Source organism: Plecotus auritus (genome assembly GCF_963455305.1).
Source record: "Plecotus auritus genome assembly, chromosome: 8".
Lineage (NCBI taxonomy): Eukaryota > Metazoa > Chordata > Mammalia > Chiroptera > Vespertilionidae > Plecotus > Plecotus auritus.
This window is the reverse complement of record NC_137782.1, coordinates 152,532,404-152,552,059: the sequence shown is the minus strand read 5'-3', so window position 1 is coordinate 152,552,059 and position 19,656 is coordinate 152,532,404.

Here is a 19,656-nt window from a genome sequence, read left to right as displayed (position 1 = left end):
GCAACTGACTTTGAGGAGCCTGTGCCCCCCTCCCCTTCTTATTCCTCTGTGGGGTTTGGCTCAGCAGCAGGCCAATGAGGCTTTGATTGAATGAATTAATGAATTTGCTCTGTGATCTTGAGCAAATTCCCTCTGTCTGGTTCTGACTAGGGGGAAAGCACTATATTTCTCAGATACAGCAAGGAAGGGTCCTGAAGGTGGAGGGGAGAGAGACAGGAAAGGAATGCAATGGTTTGTGATACCCACTATTGGCCAGATAGGATCCAGGGCAGCCACAGTGGCTCATCCAGGGAGCGCCAGCGTAGAGAATTGCTTCATCCCTGGTGGGGAGCTGTCCTACAGGATGAAGGGCATGCTCCCTTGGCAAGGTCAGTTTTTTAGAAGGAGGTGTATGTTTCCAGGCTCCTGCAGCCAGTAACCTGGTCCCTGAGACCTTCCCACAGGACCGGCCCCACCCTCCTGGCCACCAGCACCAGTGACCTTGAACCAGTTACCATTTATTTCTGGACCTCCACGTTCTCCTCGCTGCTGACCAGGGCTCAAGGTGCCATCCTGGGCTGCTGCCAGGGATGGAGTCCTGGCTGGCTGACCCACCCTCCCACCCGCTGGGGTGTTGGTCCAAGGCAGGCTGGTTTCAGGTTTCAGCTTTCAGAGTGTTTTCCTGTCTAGGGCACTTTCTATTTTTCAATACTTTTCCTATCGCAGCCAAACAACAAAAAAGGAAATGGGTGAGCTTTCTAAGGGCCCGGAGGGCGGGGGTGAGCAGAACCCACCCTGGGAAAGGCCGGAGGCAGGGCTGGTGGGGGAGAGGTCCCTCTAATCCTTCTCCACCCCCACTCCCCTCCTCGCGCCGGGCTGACTCATTGTTTTGCAACAAACAGCAGGCAGCCAGGCAGCTTCTCCAAGTCCAGCCTTGGAGCAGGCTGGGTTCAATCCTGGCCCTCCCCGCGGCCCAGCCAGGCCCAGAAAGATTGGGTTATCTCTGCCTGCATCCCCTTTGTTGGGGCGGCCACTTGCTTTACCTGGTAAACAAACTCTGGGCATGTGAGAAAAGAAGGAACCCCATTCTCTGTTATCTCCCTAGGCCCACAGACACCTGGGGCCCCTGTAGATGGATGGGGCCCGACGTTCCGAGTTCCCTCTTCCGCAAAGAGGCTCTGCCAGTGGAGAGGAGGGATTTCAAAGCACAGCATCCAGGGACTGGTGCCTGGGTTCAAATCCCAGCTTGGCCACTTACTGTTAGTGACTTTGGGCAAGTCACTGACCCTACCCTTCTGCTCCAGCCTCCTTATTGAAAAAGTCTGGATCGACGCACCTACCTCATACAGTTGTTCTGAGCATTGATGAGTTCATATTCACAAAGGGCTATATATGATTTTTTTTTAAAGAGCTCTATATGAGTGGTGTTAAAAGGGGAGGGCGGTGGCTATAAGTAATGTTAAAGAAAATAAACCCACCAGCCACGGCCAGGCTCAGGGGATTTCCCAGTCCCCCAGCGCCCCACCCCCTCTCTTCCCCCAGCAGGCAGGGCTCCTTCACTCTGCATCCCTGAGCTAAGGCCATTGATGGGCCTCAGCAGGACAGGCCACCAAGGCCCCAAGCTCCTTTTCAAATGGAAGTTGTGCAGGGGAAATCCTCCAGGGAGGTAGGCGCCAGCCTGGGAGGATCTGGCCACCTGAGGGATTGCATGGAGAGGCTTTTCGGTTTGCTGCAAGAGCTTTTGGAATTTCAAAAAGCTATCGCCCTGGACAGCCCGCAGGGGTGATGTGGGGAGGGAGAGTGGCGGTGCTGCAAGCTTGCCCTGAAGTCCCATTGTGGGGCCTGGGACCTGTCCTGCCATGTTTTCTGGCCCGATTTCCCACAAATTGCTGGTTTCTTAGTCTCAAGTCCCAGATTCAGACCCTGGCGATGACACTTAAAAGCCTCGAGCCTTTGGGAAAGTTGCTTTCTCTCTCTGCAGCTCCTTTTCCTTGTCTGTAACAAGAGATAATCAGCCCGCCTTGCGTGGCCGACGGGGAATTAAGTGAGGCAACCAACTCGGGCAAAGCTCTTCCCAGTACAGCGGTTCCTGGGTGCCCGACTCCTTACCTCCAGCCTGACTTCATTTGGCCACATATTGGTTCCCATACCCTTCCCAACTTATCCCTACCCACTGGCTTCCTGCATCCTTTCTGATGAGTCTGAGGACCTGAGACCAATCTCAGTCTCTTCCCTCCTGGTTCCCCCAAAAGTGCCAATATTGCACGGAAGTTAAGAGTGCACTTCAGAACCCAGGAGATTAGGGTTGACATCCAGTCTCTTCCACCACTAGCAGTGTGACCCTGGCTCTCAAGTCATGGGTCTTCTCCAAGCCCTGTCACTCATTCATTTACTCAGCAAATATTTCTGAGCACCCACTCTGTGCCTGACACTGCAGGGTGCTGCAGGCACAGTGATGAATGAAATAGATCTGATCCCTGCCTTCAGAGAGCTATAGTCTAGCAGGAGAGACAAATACTAAATGCATATCCAAACACATAACTATTGAGTGCTACAGAGTGAAGGGTGCTGTGGGAAAATAATATTCCCTGGATTCCTCAAGAGAAGGTATCCTGAAGTTTATGCCAGGACCTGAAGGAGACCGAGGAATGATAAGAGCTGAAGGAATTATAAGTACAGGGAGAGAACTCTGAGCAGACAACAGAAATACCATGCACAAAGGCCCTGAGGTCAGAAGAGTTGGAGCTCAGACTTTCTGAAAGGAGTCCATGGAGCGTGAGCAAAAGAGAGACTCAAAATGAGGTTGGAGAGAATAAATGGCAAGATCTGAGAGACCACAAAGACCTTGGGGAAGACTTTGGACCATTGAGTAGCTTTCAGGAGTGGGGGGGTGAGGTTAGAGTTCTTTCAAAAATGTCTCCAGAGCTGAATGGATAATGGCCTGGCAAGGATTCCAGGAGACCAGGGAGTAGGCTACCTTTCAAGGGAGAAGAGACAGTGGAGCTGGAGAGAAGGGGGCAGAGCCAAGACACGCTTAGGGAGTGGGTACAATCGGAATTGGTGATAGGGTGGTCCTGTAGGTGAAGGAGAAGGTGTCAAATATAACCCTTGGGTTTCTGATGTGGAAACTGGGAGGAGTGTAGGGCCAGTGACTGAGAGAGGAAGCCCCAGGGTAAAGGCAGGTTCTCTGGGAGGAGGGATGGGAGGAGTTTAGTTTTAGAGATGTGTGTGTTTGGAATATGTATATCAAGCAGGCAGCTGGCTACGTCCGCCTGGCGTTTAAAAGGGAGGTTTACAATGAAAATCAGAAACTGTAGAAATGGAATTAACATGGGAATGGACAAGAATGCCAGGGAGAAAGTGATTAATAATAATCAAAGGGGACCAGAAGAGCACCCCTTTTAAGTGTCGGGTGAAATTGGAGCCTCAGTTTTATCACCTGTAAAATGGAGATGATAGTACCCATAGCTCACAGCATAAGGGAAGATGATGCTATTAAGTAATGGGTAGAAGGAATGCACCCAGTGCATAGCACACAACAATTGCACGTTAATGATGGGTAGGAAAGCTGTGATGATTCGTTTAGCCTGCTATGTTCTTCATTTGCAAGTGATAAGAACTCAAACTAGTTTTAGAGAATGAGTTTATTTGAAGGCTTTGGGATATCTCCTACCATCAGAGGAAAAACTGAATCACCTAATCAAGCACAAAGGGCAGGAACTCCATCCTTCAGGAGACGCACTAAGCCTCTCATCTCTGCTTCCTGTTGAGATTGACGTCTTTTTCTCACTCATTCTCTGACTTCCCCTACGTGACAGGGGACACAGCTGCTTGCCAGGCTTGCATTTCACATCTGGCTGTTCCTTCCAGCAGACTTCTCTCATATTCATATTCTCTCTGACACCGAGTTAACAAAATCTCAGGGAAGGACTCTGAATGGTTCAGCTTTGTTCAGAACCTACCCCTCCGCAACTCAGTACAGGGAGCAAAGGGGCTGGTGTCTACAGTAATGTGGCATTGCCATATTGCGGGGGGGGGGGGGGGGGGGTTGGGGGGCTGCTAGGTCAGCAAAACAATAGGCGGCCCCTCAAATCATTCACCTGGAAATACGCTTGCAATCAAGAAAGAGGGCTAATTTAGTACCAAGGTGATTACAATCAAAACACAACACCTGGCTGTGTTGTCATTTATAGATGCCTGACACGCCTTTAATAACCCCCTGCCCCCATCCCCTCACCCCCAGCTCCCAATCTCCTGGCCTCACCAATAACCTCATCACAAGTCTCCTAGGCCCATGGTGTTTCCCCAGCCCCCTCCCTCCAGGTAGTCCTTGCAGATGGACCTCCTTTTGGCCCCACTTTGAAGGGTCCAGTGATGAATGAAGTAGATCTGATCTATTTCATGGACCTCCTGTTGGCCCTCCTTTTTCAGAGCCTTCAATGGCCATCCTAGGATTGAGGTCAGTTTCCTTGGACTGACCTCTCAAACGTTTCCCTTCTTCTGTCACCACACTTCCTATCAGTCAAGGCCCAGCTTACCCCATACCTCCTCCAGGGACACCCCCTGACCTCTCCAGCCTCGTGACCCCTCCCACTGACCTCCTAGTGACCCGCTGCAATGCTCATTGCTCACGTTAGGGACTATCTACTGCATGCCACCACTCACTAAGTTAAAAAGTGCTTTGGGGTTCTTCATCTCACTCGCTGAGTGACCCACACTGCCACAACCATTTGACAAAGAAGAAACAGGCTCAATAACTTTTCCCTGATTACAGCCTCAGTTAGTAAAGTAACCAGGACTTGAATCCAAGACTTATGACTGCCCTCAAAACCTCTGCTCTAGACCAGGGGCCAGCACACGGTGGCCCCGAGAGCCAAATTCTGCCCACAGTCTGCTTTAAGGCAACCCAAGGGCTAGAATAATTTTTCACATGGTTGGGGGGAAATCAAAAGAAGCATAAAATTTTGGTACACATGAAATTAAAATCCCAGTGTGCATAAAGAAAGTTTTATTGGATCACAGGCACACCCATTCATTTAGATGTTGTCTCTGGCTGTTTCCCACAACAATGGCAGAGCTGAGTGGTTGTGACAGAGACCAGCCTGAAATGCCAATTATTTGGCTCTTTGCAGAAGTTTGCTGACTGTTGCTTACCAAGCCTGACCACCAGCATCCCTTACCTTTGCTGCCCAGCAGCCCCACGCCTGTCTCTAGGGGCACTGCCTTTCTCTGAATGCTGACCCTGCTGGGGAACCTTGCAGAGAAGGCAAGGTGGGTTTTAGCCCTTTTTTAGCCCCCTGGATGGGACAGGCGGTTCAAGAGCTTTCTGAGAACTTCCAGAAAATGCTCCTAAGCCAGCCGTGGGCAAACTACGGCCCGTTCAGCTGTTGTATCCGGCCCGCGGAGCCAAAAGAGCGGAGGGTTCTCTTGCTCTCCCCTCCGCTCCTTTACTTTGAATTTATATTAGTTCACACAAACACTCCATCCATGCTTTTGTTCCGGCCCTCCGGTCCAGTTTAAGAACCCATTGTGGCCCTCGAGTCAAAAAGTTTGCCCACCCCTGTTAAACCAAACCCTGCTGGGGTCCCCCTGGGTGAGTCAGGCTGTCCTGCCTGGGTCAGCCTGGGAGACCTTTGTCCCAACAGGACCTGACTCATCTGGAATGAGTGGGTCTTGTTTGGTTTCCCAGGAACCACATCAAGGAAGGAAGCAGAAGGAACTGCTCTTATCCAGAAGCATGAGTCTTCGAGCTGTCCTGGAGACTAAGTGGGATCAAGAAAGAAAGCACTCAGCCTGGAGCAGGTGCTTGATGACAGACAGCTTTTGTGAGAAGGAGGATGTGGGAAATGGGAAATTCTGGACGCTCCTGGCTTTTGCTTGTTTGGTAAGGGGCTTTTGTGTAAATTAGAAAAAGGCTCCTCTTTGCCCGGCCGGCATGCCTCAGTGGCTGAATGTTGACCTATGAACCAGGAGGTCACAGTTCGATTCCTGATGGGGGCACATATCAAGGTTGCAGGCTCAATCCCCAGTGTGGGGTGTGCAGGAGGCAGTTGATCAATGATTCTCTCTCATCATTGATGTTTCTATCTCTTTCTCCCTCTCCCTTCCTCTCTGAAATCAATTTTAAAAATATATACATTTTTAAATAGATTAAGAAGGAAAAAAAGGCTCCTCTTCCCCCTGCATAGACCGCGCTGTCCACACCAGGACACCCTGGGTGCGTGGGGTGGGAGTTGTCCTTCAGCCCCCGGGGCCCACCCTCAGACCAGGCACCTTTGTGCAGTGTGTGCACTTCACAACACCGGTGGCAGCCATGCTGGGCCTGGGAGTAGGGAGGCCCTGAATGGGGTGTCCTGAATTTCCCCCCAACTTAGCCCCTAACTCCAGCCAGTCCCCAAACCCTCCTGGGCCCCCATTTCTGCTTCTGTGTAACGGGAGGCTCGTCCTGTCTCCCCCGGGGCAGTTCTGAGGATGCAATGAGGGAGCAGCTGGAAATTCAGGGAGGAGGGTTTTGGTGTTAACCCGGTGACCAAATGGAAGCTGCCATTTGAGGTCCTCCAGACGCTGCTATTTTACAGAAAGGGCTTTGTCGCTGGCGTTTTTAGACATTGCGTGTTGTAGAAAGTTTGGAAAGCAGAGGGTTCTGTTGCACATCATCTACCATGGCTAATATCATCCTATACTTTATCTTGCTTTGGGGGCGGGGGGGTGGGTAAGGGGAGACACCAGAACTTCAGTTCAGGGTTTGTTAAAAAGCAGATTCCGATCCAGTAGGTCTGGGGTGGGGTACGAGAGCCTGCACTTCTAACAGGGTCCCAGGGGTGCCCCTCTAAGGACCACACTCTGTCACAGGGCCTGGAAGACCCGGAACGGCCTGAGGAGGTGGGGCCAGGGTGTCCTTGCCCGAGTGGGCAGTGGGAGCAGTGAAAGCTGCTGCCATCCAGGGCAGGCTCCCAGGACCCCAGGGATCAGCCTGGTGGCACCGCCAGATCTGGACGCAGTGGGAGTGAAAGCCTGTGAAAGGCCCCGCACCCTCAGCAGGGGGCACTGAAGCCGGGGACACGGCGAAGGGGTGGGTTTCTCCAGATCAAAGCAGGATCCTCAGTCTTTGATTTGAAAACAAGCACCCTCTTTGGAAGCTGACTGGAGTTTGGGGCTGGCTGGCCTTGGGGCCTGGGGTGAGTGGTCAGAGGCCTCGGCTGGCGGTCTTTTTGCATAACAGCTTGGCTGCCTAACAAAAGGGCGGTCCTTGAAAGGCTGTATGGGGCTGTTAAAGGCTTCCGGCAATGGTTTAATTGGGGGCGATTAAAGTGTCCTCCCCAGGAAGGCCAGCCCTTCAAAGGCCAACCAGGCCTGGCTCCCCTGCCCTCAGCACCTTTCTCCTGGGCCATGCCCCCACATGGCAGTCCTGCCCCCCAGTCTTTTTCCTCCCCTCTTCCCTGCGGCTCCCTGCAGACCTAGGAAGTTGGCGATGGGACCCTTTGGCCAGTCTCTGTCTGGGAGGATTCCGTCCTGGCCCCTGATCCATCAGCACCATTTGTTCACACAGTTTGGTCTCGTGGCTGAGTCTGGGGTGGGAGGGCAGGAAGGCTGAGTTAGAGACACAAAGGACCCCAGAATCAGCCCACCTGGAACACTCTTGCTGTCTCTCCCCCAGGACACCTAGACTGCCTCCGGGCCCCTCCTTGAGCTCCCTTACCAGCCCCTCTCCCAAGGGCCCTGTCCTGTTCAGAACTTCATGGTCACTGTTGGGGGTCTCGTGGCCTACCACACGTTCATCGTGGCCTACCACATTAATTGTCTAGACATCTACTGAGCACACTACCTGCTGGTCCAAGGTGCCCAGACAGGGACCACGACTGGGAGGCGTGAACAGGCGAAAGCATTAAGGCGTGATCCAAGGTAAAATGATGTGAGCCACAAGCAGACACTTACCTTGGGTGGGGCTAAGAGAGCAGAGGGGCAGGGAAGAATTTCTGGAAGCATCAGGAGCCCATTTGATAACCCTGATGTTAATAGCAAGACCACAGCTGGCTTCACTAGCAGACTCTGCCCACCCAATCAACTGGGGGATCCTTGGGAGGGGAAGAGGGGTAGCAATAGTTGCTGGGGTGCATTGGTTCAGATGCTTCCCCAGAGCCCAGGGGAGACTCTCAAATACTGAGCCAATCTCCAGGAGCTGCCATAGGAGATGCTTTGGGTGCTGCTTTCCTCTCTCATCCCTCCCAGGGGTGGGCAAACTTTTTGACTCGAGGGCCACAATGGGTTCTTAAACTGGACCGGAGGGCCGGAACAAAAGCATGGATGGAGTGTTTGTGTGAACTAATATAAATTCAAAGTAAAGGAGCGGAGGGGAGAGCAAGAGAACCGGATAGAACAGCCGGATCCGCCCACGGGCCGTAGTTTGCCCACGGCTGCTCTAGGCCCATCCTCCAACAGAGGCCCTCTTCCCTCCCCAGGCCCTGCCCTCACCTCCCCCATCAGGCTTTGGACCCACATTGACGAGCCATTGCTGCTCTGAGGACAGGAATGCTGGGGCCAAGGGCCTCTGGGATTTCCACATCCCAGGTAAGGAATGTCCACCCTTTTCCCAGGGCGAGAGCGGGATAAAACCAAGCCCTGACGCCGGGAGGCAGGGAGGCTTAGGCCTGAACTCCAGGCTGCAGAAATTCTCCGTTTGACACCCTAACCTGCTCTGAGTCCTCTCTAGGGAGGTGTCCTTTACTGCCCCCCGCCCACCTGAAGCTTTCCTGTCCTGTCCCCAGAACCTGCTCTGGTCCTCAAAGGCCCTGATGGGGGAGGCCAAGTGAGCAGAGGCCCTGAGGGGGGGACGGGGCAGAGAGTCTTAGCAGAGCCTTCTGACTGCACCCCAACAACCAGGCAGGCTCCCTGACTTTGATTTTCAGCAAGTTCTGATCCCAGAGATCTGGCTGCTGGCCTTATCAGTGGTGTTGTATGGGCTCAGTAGCCAGAGGCACAGCCCCCACCTCAAGCCCCTGAAGGCTCCTGGAGGGCAGAGCAGCCTGCAGACATCATTCTCACATAAACTCTCCAGCCTCCAGCCTCTGCAGGCAGGGAGGCCCTCCAGTGAGGCTCCAGACTTCCAGTTTTGTTCACTCAGGATAGCAGCACCTGAGGGCCCCTGACAGGGTGTGTGCTGAGGACGAGGGGACAGGGCTAAGAATCAGGGATATGCACACTTGGAAAAGAGCTGTCTGCGTCCCCGTCCTAGCGCCCCTGCACCCCAGGCTCACTCCTTTGCTCTCAGGGTGGCCAACTGCCCAGGTCTCCCTGGGACTGAGAGGGTTCCCAGGATAAGGGACGTTTAGATTTAGAACTTGCACATTCCCAGGCAAACTGTCCTGATTCGCTCAGAGGGGTTTCCCGGGACCGGCTTTCAGTGTTAAATTAACACTGGGCCGCGCTGGCCACCCTCGCTTTCCCCTGTAGCCTGGCCTCTGCCCCCACAGTCCCCTGACACAGAGCACAAAGGCCACCACCAACCTTCAAACACCAGTCCCTGTGGCCTCTTCGCCCTCCTCCTGCCCCCTGGGTGGCAGGCGTGGTGGCAGGCTGGGGCTGCACCCAGCTGGCCTGGAGGGTGCAAGGGGCTGGGGCAAGGGGTCAGGGAAGTGACCGCCTTGCTTGGCCCACCCTCTCTGAGCCAGTGTCTGGGCCTGGGCCCTTTATCACTCTTCGCACTGCCTGACCGTTGACGGAGTATCTCCTCCTCACCCACCCCAGCCTTGCCCTGACTCTGATAAGCGAGGGGTCACCCCAGGAAAATAGAGGTGACGCTGTGGCCCGGGTCCTTCCCTGCCCTGAACCTCCTGCCTGACCCTTAGCCTGACCTTGACCAGAAAAGCAGCAGGGCCTCCTCTTGGGGCTCACACCCCCCAGGTGGACAGGATTCCATGCTCACTGACAGATGATAACATGGAGACAGGAGAAACGAGTGGCCTGCCCACGGTTACTCGGCCAGACCCACAGAGTGCAGGGGCTGGAGGGAGCCTCACCACACCCAAGGCTGCTGTGAGGCTGTGCACTGAGTCCAGCCGGGGAGAAGGACCCACGGGCGAAGATTCAGCACCTCCAGCTCCCTGCTTGTCACAGGCCAGCCTCCCAGGACACCCTACCACCCCAGCCCAGAGCCTCCAAGCTTGGGCATCAGGGCTCCTGTCTGTCCCTCTGAAGGCCTTCTGTATGTTCTCTCCCCCCACCCCTCCCCCCGTCACACACACACACACACACACACACACACACACACACACACACACACACACCCCGCCCCAAGGCCTGCTCTTTGCTGTGCAAGCTCTCTCTGTCTTAATGTGGTCAGGGTCCCACTCACAAGTCCCCTTGGGTTCCCAGTGCTCCAGGACAGCCAGACATTCCTAACCTTCCCTGACCACTCTAGACCCCAAACTCCACCCCACTCTGTCCTTCAGGCAGCAGCTGTGGCCGCACAGAATTCCTTGTGCTCCCCAACATGCCAAGTCCTTTCTTGCTCACTCTGACCCCCCACAGGGAAGGGACACCTTCCCTCACCTGGATCTGTGGAGAACCTGCTGGCCCTTCAAGGGCCTGCTCGCATGCCTGGACACGTGAGTCAGAAGCAAGTTCTTCTTCGAACGGCTTTAGCACTTACCATGTGCCAGACACTATGTGTCTATTTAACCCTCACAAGTACTTTACCACGATCATCTCCATGTGATACACAGAGAGGGTAACTAACAGACCCGAGGTCACGTAATCCAAACAGGTGGGGGCAGGATTTAGGCTCTGGCAGTTTGGGTCCAGAGCCTGATCTATTAGGGCCCCTCACAGGCTGTGAGCCTTTTATACCCTATCCTGGCTCTACTGGTCTAGAATCTCCTTAGGGTGGGGCCAGGGATCAGGACTGGCTTCCTAAGGAATCTTAGTATTTGCTCAGAGAGCTCAGAGAAGGACCTTTATCCCAGGCCCCTCTATGGCCCTAGAGGGAAGCACAGAATTCTGTTTCTATCACTGCTCAGGCCAATTTCTGAGGAGTCTCTGCCTGGCTTCTTTTTGGCTCTGGGGGCCTGGTCCCAGCCTGAGCATGGGATGTGGGTGGGGTGGCCAGAGAGAGGCTGGGAGCTTGGCTCCTGGGGGCCCTGTAGCCCCACACACAGGGCCTCTCTCTGCCCCTCTAATCCCTCCCTCCTAAAGGCCAGCTCCACACCCACCTCCTCTAAGCAGATGTGCCTGCTGCCCCAGGCCTGCCTCAGACTGGTCCCTCCACCATCTCCTGCCTGTCTCCTGTCCCAACTGAAGAAGGTATGGATGGATCCTCACACTGACTCTAAACTCTGCCTGCTGCTCCCTCAAACTCTGGCTGCACCTCCGCTAAAGAAGGGGCAGAGGAAAAGAAACTCTGCTTTGGGGCAGACTGTGAGGTTCCTGAGGCACCTAGAGACTTCAGTCCTCTCATGGGTGTGTCCGCCAGGCTCAGAAACACTTAGTTACTCAGAGGGTCTCAGGGCTGGGCTGGGAGAGGAGGTGCATACATGCCCAAGGAGGTGCCTGTGTGCGTGTGTGTGTGTGTGTGTGTGTGTGTGTGTGTCCACGTGCCCATGGGTGACAGTGAGTGTGTAGGTGTGATTCATATACACCCTTGTATAATCTGCTATGTGCTTGAATTCCTGGGTACCTGCCCGCATGCACACCAGAGTCCTCCCTCTGGCTGCACCCCCAGCTCCTACTCACTCCTCAGGATGCTCCCCTGTGGGCCTCACCCCTGAGGTTCGCTCTGACCCTCCAGCTCACACTGCCCTCCTTGCTAACCCTGGTCCCTGACCTGCTGACCTACATCACAAGCACTGCCCGTCTTACTGTGGTTCAAGCCTGGAGTTTGGTCACCTTTGCTTCCTGAGTGCAAGGCGGACTCCTTTTCAATTTACCCCCAACCCCCCGTTTAGAGCTGGGGACGCGGCCTTGCCAATACCCAGTCACTGCCCTGAGTCAAAACCAACTGCGTTGACAGGAGCTGCGTTTCAGTGAATAGAAGCCAGAGCACACTGGCTTTCCCCTCTCATCTTTGAAATCTTTCACTCTCTGTATCTTTCCATCTGTACTTTCTCTAACTTGTTTGCCTGTCTACGTCTTCAGCTTACGAAGTACTTCCTGGTACATCCTATCTCATTCAAATCTCCCGGCAATCCTTCAAGATAGCAATACTTATCCTCTGCGTGCAGATGAGAAAACTGAGGCTCAGGGAGGCTATGTGACTCACCCAAGGTCACATGGCCTGTCAGGGCCTGAAAGCAGGGCCTGGAATCCTCGCCTGAATGGACACCACCTCCAGCCCTGAACCGCTCCCTCCCAGCAAGTGTCTCCAGGGTCAGAGGTGATCATGACCTCATACCCTCTCTATGTCCTGAGGTCCGCGGGGAGGAGCCGAGCCAGGGCCCCCAAGGCCAGGGCCCCCAAGGCCAGGGCTGGCCCCACCCAGCCAACACTCCCAGCTACAGGAGAGGCGATGAGATCTGTGGACATTGTTCTCAGCCTGTGGTTACTGATTTGACAACAGTTCCATTGCTCTTCAGCCAGCCAGGGAGTTAATGATTAAGGAAGGAATTAAATATTAACCACCTGTCGGGCCACCGTGTGTAATGTCTGTCTGCACCTGAGCCTTTCTAAAAATACCTCCCACCTTTGGGGGGCCAGCCCACAGGGCCTCTAAGTGCTGTGCTTCTGGCCACCACCTCCCTGTGCACCCACCCTGGCCTTACCTTACCCCACCTTCTTCCCACCCATGCCCACCCCATCATGCTCTTGCATACCAAAGCAGGGACCCAAGAGATCTTCCTCCAGCTTGGCAGCCACAAGCCACACTGCTGGAAGCAGTCTCGGTGGGCTCTCTGGAGGAGGAGGATTTGCCTGGAGCTAACTGATGTGTGTTCCTGGGGCTTGGAGGGCAGCCTGGTTCAGTAGGTCACATTCCCATGTGTGATCTAGTTTATCAGTGCTCTTATCGGCTCTCTCAACTCCTTCCTCCACCTAAAGACAGCTCTGACTCTACACATATCGGGCCCCAACACCATGGGCTACAGCAAAGAGTTACAAAGGAGCGGCACCCTCCCCAGCCAGGCTTTTCCTTCCTTTCTTCCAGCAGTGATGATCTGGGCGGGGTAGGGGGAGGGGCGGGGAGGTCACCTCTAGGAAGCCTCTCAGACTAGCCTGACCCCAAGCACTGCGGGGCCTTGCTCCCCCAGCTCCCCCTGCCCTGGGTGATTCAGGCTGGCGTGGGCTGTTGCGCAGCTGCAGGAAACTAGCTGCATCTGTTAGAACCGTCCTTTGAAGTTCAACCGTGCAGCCCATGTGGCCCTCCGAAGGCTGGGGGTGGAGACAGCTCGATCACACCCAACCCCGGGCCTGCCCTCCAGGGAGCAAGCCAGCCATGGTCAGCCTCCCCACTGCAGGAACCACGGACTGTGCGACACAGGGCTCGCGCAGTCTTTCTCCAGAAAAAGTGAATTCTTTATTCAAGAAACAACCCTACCACCTGGCTGGTGTTGTTCAGTGGTTAGAGCGTCAGCCCTCAGACCGGTTAAGGGCACATACCTCAGTTGCAGGCTTGATCCCTGGCCCCCGTCAGGGTGCGTGTGGGAGGCAACCAATTGATGTATCTCTCTCACATCGATGTCTCTCTCTCTCTCTCCCCCTTCCTCCCAGTGTCTCTGAAATATCAATGGGAAAATATCCTCGGGTGAGGATTAGCAAAAAGACATACCACCCTGCTGATGAGCTCTGTGTCTGCCCATGGAGAAGCCACGGGTTCGCCTGCCCAGCACCCCTTTGAGCTTGGACTTCCCTCCCTCTGCTCTCTGCGGAACTGCATTCTCATCGCAAGTCTGGTGACAGGCATTGCTCTCCCCATTTTACAGATGGGATATTCGGTGGAAGGACTTGGCTGGGTTCAAACAGCCAGAAAGTGGCAGAGGCTGGCCTGAAGCCAACAAAATGTTAATGAACCGAGGACTGTTCTTCCCTCAGCTGTCTCAGCCCCCACTCAGCTCTTCTCCAAACTAGTCACTGATTGACTGGCTTTCTTTTTACCCCTTAACTTTCTGTCATATATGTGACATATATAATTTTTAAAAATTTTATTTTATTATTATTTTTTTTTTTTAGAGAGGGAGAGGAAGGGGGTAGGAGAGAGAAACATTGAGAAACATAGATTTGTTACACTTATTATTGCATTCATTGGTTGCTTCCTGACCCGGAATCGAACCCACAACCTTGGCATATCGGGATGATTCTATAATCAGCTGAATACCCGGCCAGGGCTCTCTCACCTGTATGGATACTTGTGCTCTTCATCCCGTAGGGCCCCTGCGTTGGACTCTTCCAAGCAAAGGTCTCCTTGTTTCCTAAGTACCAAGGAGGCGTGTGACATGGAGACTCAGGTGCTCTGGACAGGGATTTCCAAGTCCCTCCTATCACAGGACTCATCGCTTTAAGACGGGTTGTTAAGCTTCTTACAGAGACTTCTAGAAGGACCCACTGCCTTCCTCCTTTCTGCAGGTTGTAAATCATCTGACCAGACCGGCCTGCCTAGAATCAGCATTGCACCGTGGTTTCCTCACACCATCGCCTGCGTTTACAGATGAGGAAACCGAGGCTCCCTGGGTCAAGTGCCTCGCTGGCTGGACAGCTCCCAGGTGAGTATTTCAGGGCAGCGGTGGCACCAATGGGGGCTTCCAGGCTAACACCTAGGAGGTGTCCTTGGTGTCTACAGCCCCTGTCACTCAGAGCCCCCCACCCCAGCTCACCCTGACAGCCTCATCCCTCTGCACAGCACCCCTCCCTAGGCCACTGCTCCCCAAAGCTGGCCTGCCCCCTTCCTTGACAGTGGTTTCCCAGAGGACACATGGAAACCCAGGAAACATTACGTCTTAACCATAAACCGTGTTTCCATCTTTGACTCAGGCCTTCCTGTGGAAAGGAGAGAGAAGCCAGATCCTGCAGCTCACTCAGACTCAGAGGCCAAACCTCCTCCCATGGCCCCCAGCTGGGCCCCCAACCTGTCCTCTTGCTCTGCATTTCACATATGCACATAGCCATTGTCACTCACAAATTTAGATGAATTCAGTGGAGCAGGGAGAAGGGAAGCTGCATCCAATGCCCAGACTGGTTTTCAATGAAGGACTCTCAAATTTTTATTTGCATCTCTTTTGCATATATTTGCATGGGCTGCTTTGGGAGCTCTTCGTTTTCCCAAAGAATACAGAGAAGTAACGGACTGGTAGGCCCCAGGGGGCACTGAGGCCTCAGTGAGGTTTCCAAATGCTTTGGGTGGGTCTCAGGATCCCAACGCGCACGAGGGAGTCAAAAGGGGGCAGAACACAAGGTTGCATGGGTGGGTGGGGACCGTTGGAACAGTGAGAGGCCACGTGGGCTGCTCCTGGAGCTGGAGAAGTAGGAGCTAGGCACCCTGTGCTCCCACCCCCCTGCAGAGCTCTCACCCCAAAAGCATCTCTGTGCATCCCCAAAGGGAAGCCTCTAACGCCCCCCTCCCCCCCAGGGGACTGAGGCAGCGCCTTTCTAGTTTGCAAATAGCCGAACTGAGTGGGCTGGGCATTCCCTGCAGCTGCAGTCCCTGTAGCCTCCTTCCCAGCAGGGCCTGCGCAGGGGCCGACCTCCTGCTGCCCTTCCCCCTGGCCCTGCGGGGCACAGGGTATGTGTTCTGGCCTCCCCGGGGCCTAGTGCGTTAGGCCTCACCCCCACCCTGGAGCCACAGGTGGGGCAGTGGCCTGAGCCTGGCTCACCTGGCAGAGCCTGATGGTCTTGTGTGGGGAGGTGGGACTGAGCCAGGCCGGTAAGGAATGTGATCCAGGGCAATGGAGGTTTTAGGCCAATTCTAGGCCCAAAGGTCTAGGGGAGGAGAGGTAGGATGAGTGGGTTAGACAGTCCCAAAAGCCTGTGGCTTCTTCTTCCAGCACCTTCATTACCCACAGCCCTGCCCACATCAGGTACCTGCCCACCTCTGAGCCTCTGATAATGGGACATCTTTCTCTTTTTGGATGCCTGAATAACTCGGCTCATCCCTGAACATGTGACAAGAGATTCGTTCCCCAGGAAGCCAGGGGTTGCTTAAGTGTCCCCTGCCTTTCCCAGTTCCCCCAGGAAGTACTTGCCTATGTGAGCCCCTGGCCTGATCAGCGTGGGGTTTGCTGAGGGCAGGGCTGTGTTTCTGCTCTCCAGGACCCTTGGCAGGTCTGCAGCCGGGGCCAAGCCTGAGGGTTGAGGCTGTGGCAGGGCAAGTGGCAGGGGGACAAGGTGGGGCTTCTTCCCTTCCAGCATGTGTGAGGTGTGTGTCCCATCTGCCATGAGAATTAGCACTGCCCTTGTGAACCCACCTGCCCACATGTGATGAAGCTGGGGTCACCTGGGTGAAGTGGTCCGCTCGGATCACACGGGCCAGGAAGAAGATCTGCCTGCATGGGCTGTATTGGGCCTGAGTGATGTCCGAGACCTCAGCGGCCTGGCCCAGCATGGAGGCAGCAGGCAGAACTAACTGACCACTCAAGGGCCTACAGGTCAGGATTTGAGCATCCAGGTGACCCCAGGCTGAGGCTCCAATGACTTGAAGTCCTTCCCCAGCCTCGGTCCCCCCCCGCCCCCCGCCCGCCCCGCAAACAGCTCCCCTGGCAGGGCAAGTGTCCTCCCTTCCACCAACCCAACCAGCTTGGAGTTCAGCTGCAGAAACGGCCAAACGACTCTGGAACCCAAACAGGAAGCCAGGGAGAGGGGGTCCAACGGTCGGCAGGGATCTGAGGCTCCTCCAGGAAGCGTGGGGAGGTGGGAGGGGCTGGGAGCCCACCACAGGCCCTGAGCATCCCCACCCCCCTCCCTGCTGCCAGGAACCCCTCGGGCCCTGGGGAAACGTGTCCTCTTATGGAAGACGCTGTAGACAGGGTCTTCAGAGCTCTTGTGCATGAGTCACTTTTTTTGTTTTGTCATAGACTTTATGTTTTTGAGCAGTTTTAGGTTCACAGCACAATTGAGTAGAAAGTACATATATTTCCCATGATGCCCACCACACACAGCCTCCCCAGTTACCAACATCCAGCACCAGAGTGGTACATTTGTTTTAATTGATGAACCTATATTGATATCATTATCACCAAGAATCCTAGTTCACCTTAGGGTTCACTCTGTGGGTTTGGACAAATGTATAATGACATGTATCTACTACTGTAGTGTCATACAGAGTAATTTTACTGCCCCCCAAATCTATGCTCTGTGTATTCATCCATCTCTCCTCCTTTTCTTTTTTAAAAAAGGTAATTTTATTGATTTCAGAGAGGAGGAGAGAGAGAGATAGAAATATCGATGATGAGAGAGAATCATCAATCGGCTGCCTCCTGCAGGCCCCACACTGGTGATCGAGCCCGCAAACACATGTGCCCTGACTGGGAATTGAACAGTGACCTTCTGGTTCATAGGTTGATGCTCAACCACTGAGCCACGCTGGGTGGGCCATCTCTCCTCCTTAAGCCCTGGCACCCACTATCTTTTTCCTGCTTCCATAGTTTTGCAGAATGTCATGTAGCTGGAATCATACAGTCTGTGGGTTCTTCAGATTGGCTTCTTTCACGTAGCATTATGCATTTACGTTTCCTCCGTGTCTTCACTGAGCTTGATAGCTCATTTCCTTTTAGTGCTACACATTGTCTGGCTATACCAGTTTATTTACCCATTCACCTACTGAAGGACATTTTGGTTGCTTCCAAGTTGTGGCAATTTTGAATAAAGCTGCTGTAAACACCTGCATGATGGTTTTTGTGTGGGCATAAGTCTTCAACTAATTTGGGTAAACTCCAGGAGCATGACTGCTAGATCATAGTATGTTTAGTTTTGTAAAAACCTGTCAAACTGCCTTCCAAAGTGGCTGGTCAGTCTGCGTTCTCAGGAATGAATGATTGTAACTGTTTATCTACATCCTCTCCAGCATTTGCTGGTGTCAATATTTTGGATCTTCACCATTCTAAAAGGTATGCATTCATATCTTGTTGTTTTTGTTTGTTTGTTGTTGTTTATTGTTAATCCTTATTTGAGGATATTTTTCCATTGATTTTTTAGAGAGAGTGGGAGGAAGAGAGGCAGAGAGAGAGAGAGAGAGAGAGAGAGAGAGAGAGAGAGAGAAACATTGATGTGAAAGAGAACATCGATTGGTTGCCTCCTGCACATACCCTGACGAGGGCCAGAGATAGAGCCTGTAACTGAGGCACATGCCCTTGACCGGAATTGAACCCTCGACCCTTCAGTCTTTGGGCTGATGCTCCAACCACTGAGCCAAACCAGCCAGGGCAGTATCTTGTTGTTTTAATTCACAATTCCATAATGACATATGATGTTGAGCTGGGTCACTTTTAAGGCAGGTTTTTCTTTAAATAATTCTGAGATCATATTCACTTCACTTCTTATCAGCCCATCCTGAAGGCTGAGCACCCAGGATAGAGAAATGCCTGAATCTTCAGCTCTGTTCTATCACTGGCTCACCATTGGCTTTGGCAAGTCACATACCAACCTGGACCCCCAGGCCCTCCAGGACTGGCCAGCAGGTGTTATGTCTGCCCACACATCTGCCGCAGGGGTCTAGGAGGTGAAAGGACAGGAGGGCAGGACCTGGCCACAGAGCATGTTCCACCAACTTCCCTGGGAAGACGGGCCGGAGGCTCAGAAAGCGGCACGGGCAGCAGAGGGACATGCAAACTGCAGGCAAACACTCAGAGGTCCTGCTGCTTCTTGTCCCCATCGGAAAGGAGCCTGCACTCTGGGAGGTTTAGTTCAAAGGGGAGACAGGGCTCTGAAACTCGAGGGCTGGCCTGGGCCCCTCAAAGGCCAGCTGGGGGTAGGGGGAAAGGATCAGCAAGTCGAGCGTGTCCCCGCCCCCCCCACTTTCCCACTTTCCCTCTCTGGGGTCCATGGGCCCTTTAGCCTCTCCCCTCAGCCAGGCCCTGCCCTCAACAGCAAGATCCAACAAAAACCCATACCCCCTCTCCCACCAACTGTCATCGCATCCTTCTTTTTTTGACACTGCAGAAAGAGCAGAATAAATACCTCATAACCTCAAGTGCTCAGATAACATCTGCTGCCATTAAAAAAATAATAAAAGTAAAAAAAATAATAATAAAAGTAAAACTTCTCCCCTACTCCCCTTCGCCCTTTTGCAACCTCTGTCTGAAGGTAAGCAGTTAATAGTTTCTTGTGTAGCCTGCCAGAAAAAATGCCATGCCCACACTAGCACATATCAATGCATGTGCATCTGTTAAAGAGCATGCATAAGAAGAGAGGTTGTGCTGTACACACAGACCTTCCCTTGCTCTTCAACTTGACCCCACAACCCCAATGCCCTCTGATCAACACAGGCAGACCCAGTCCAGTCTTGGGCCACGTGGAATTGGCTATTTCACAGAGGTGCTGTGCTGGGGCTGGCCCCCTGTAAACAGGCCTCTACATGGTCCCCCTTTCATTAGAGCACTTGGCCCGCCTCAAAGCCCAGAATTCAGAGTTGCAATGAACCCAATGCAGGCAGAGAGCGTCTGAAGGCAGGGGGCCTGGTGGCCCTGGGCAAGGCATGCACTTTCTCTGACTCTCAGTTTCTGCCTCTGTAACACAGGTAACCCTCTCTTAAGGTGGAGGTAGAGA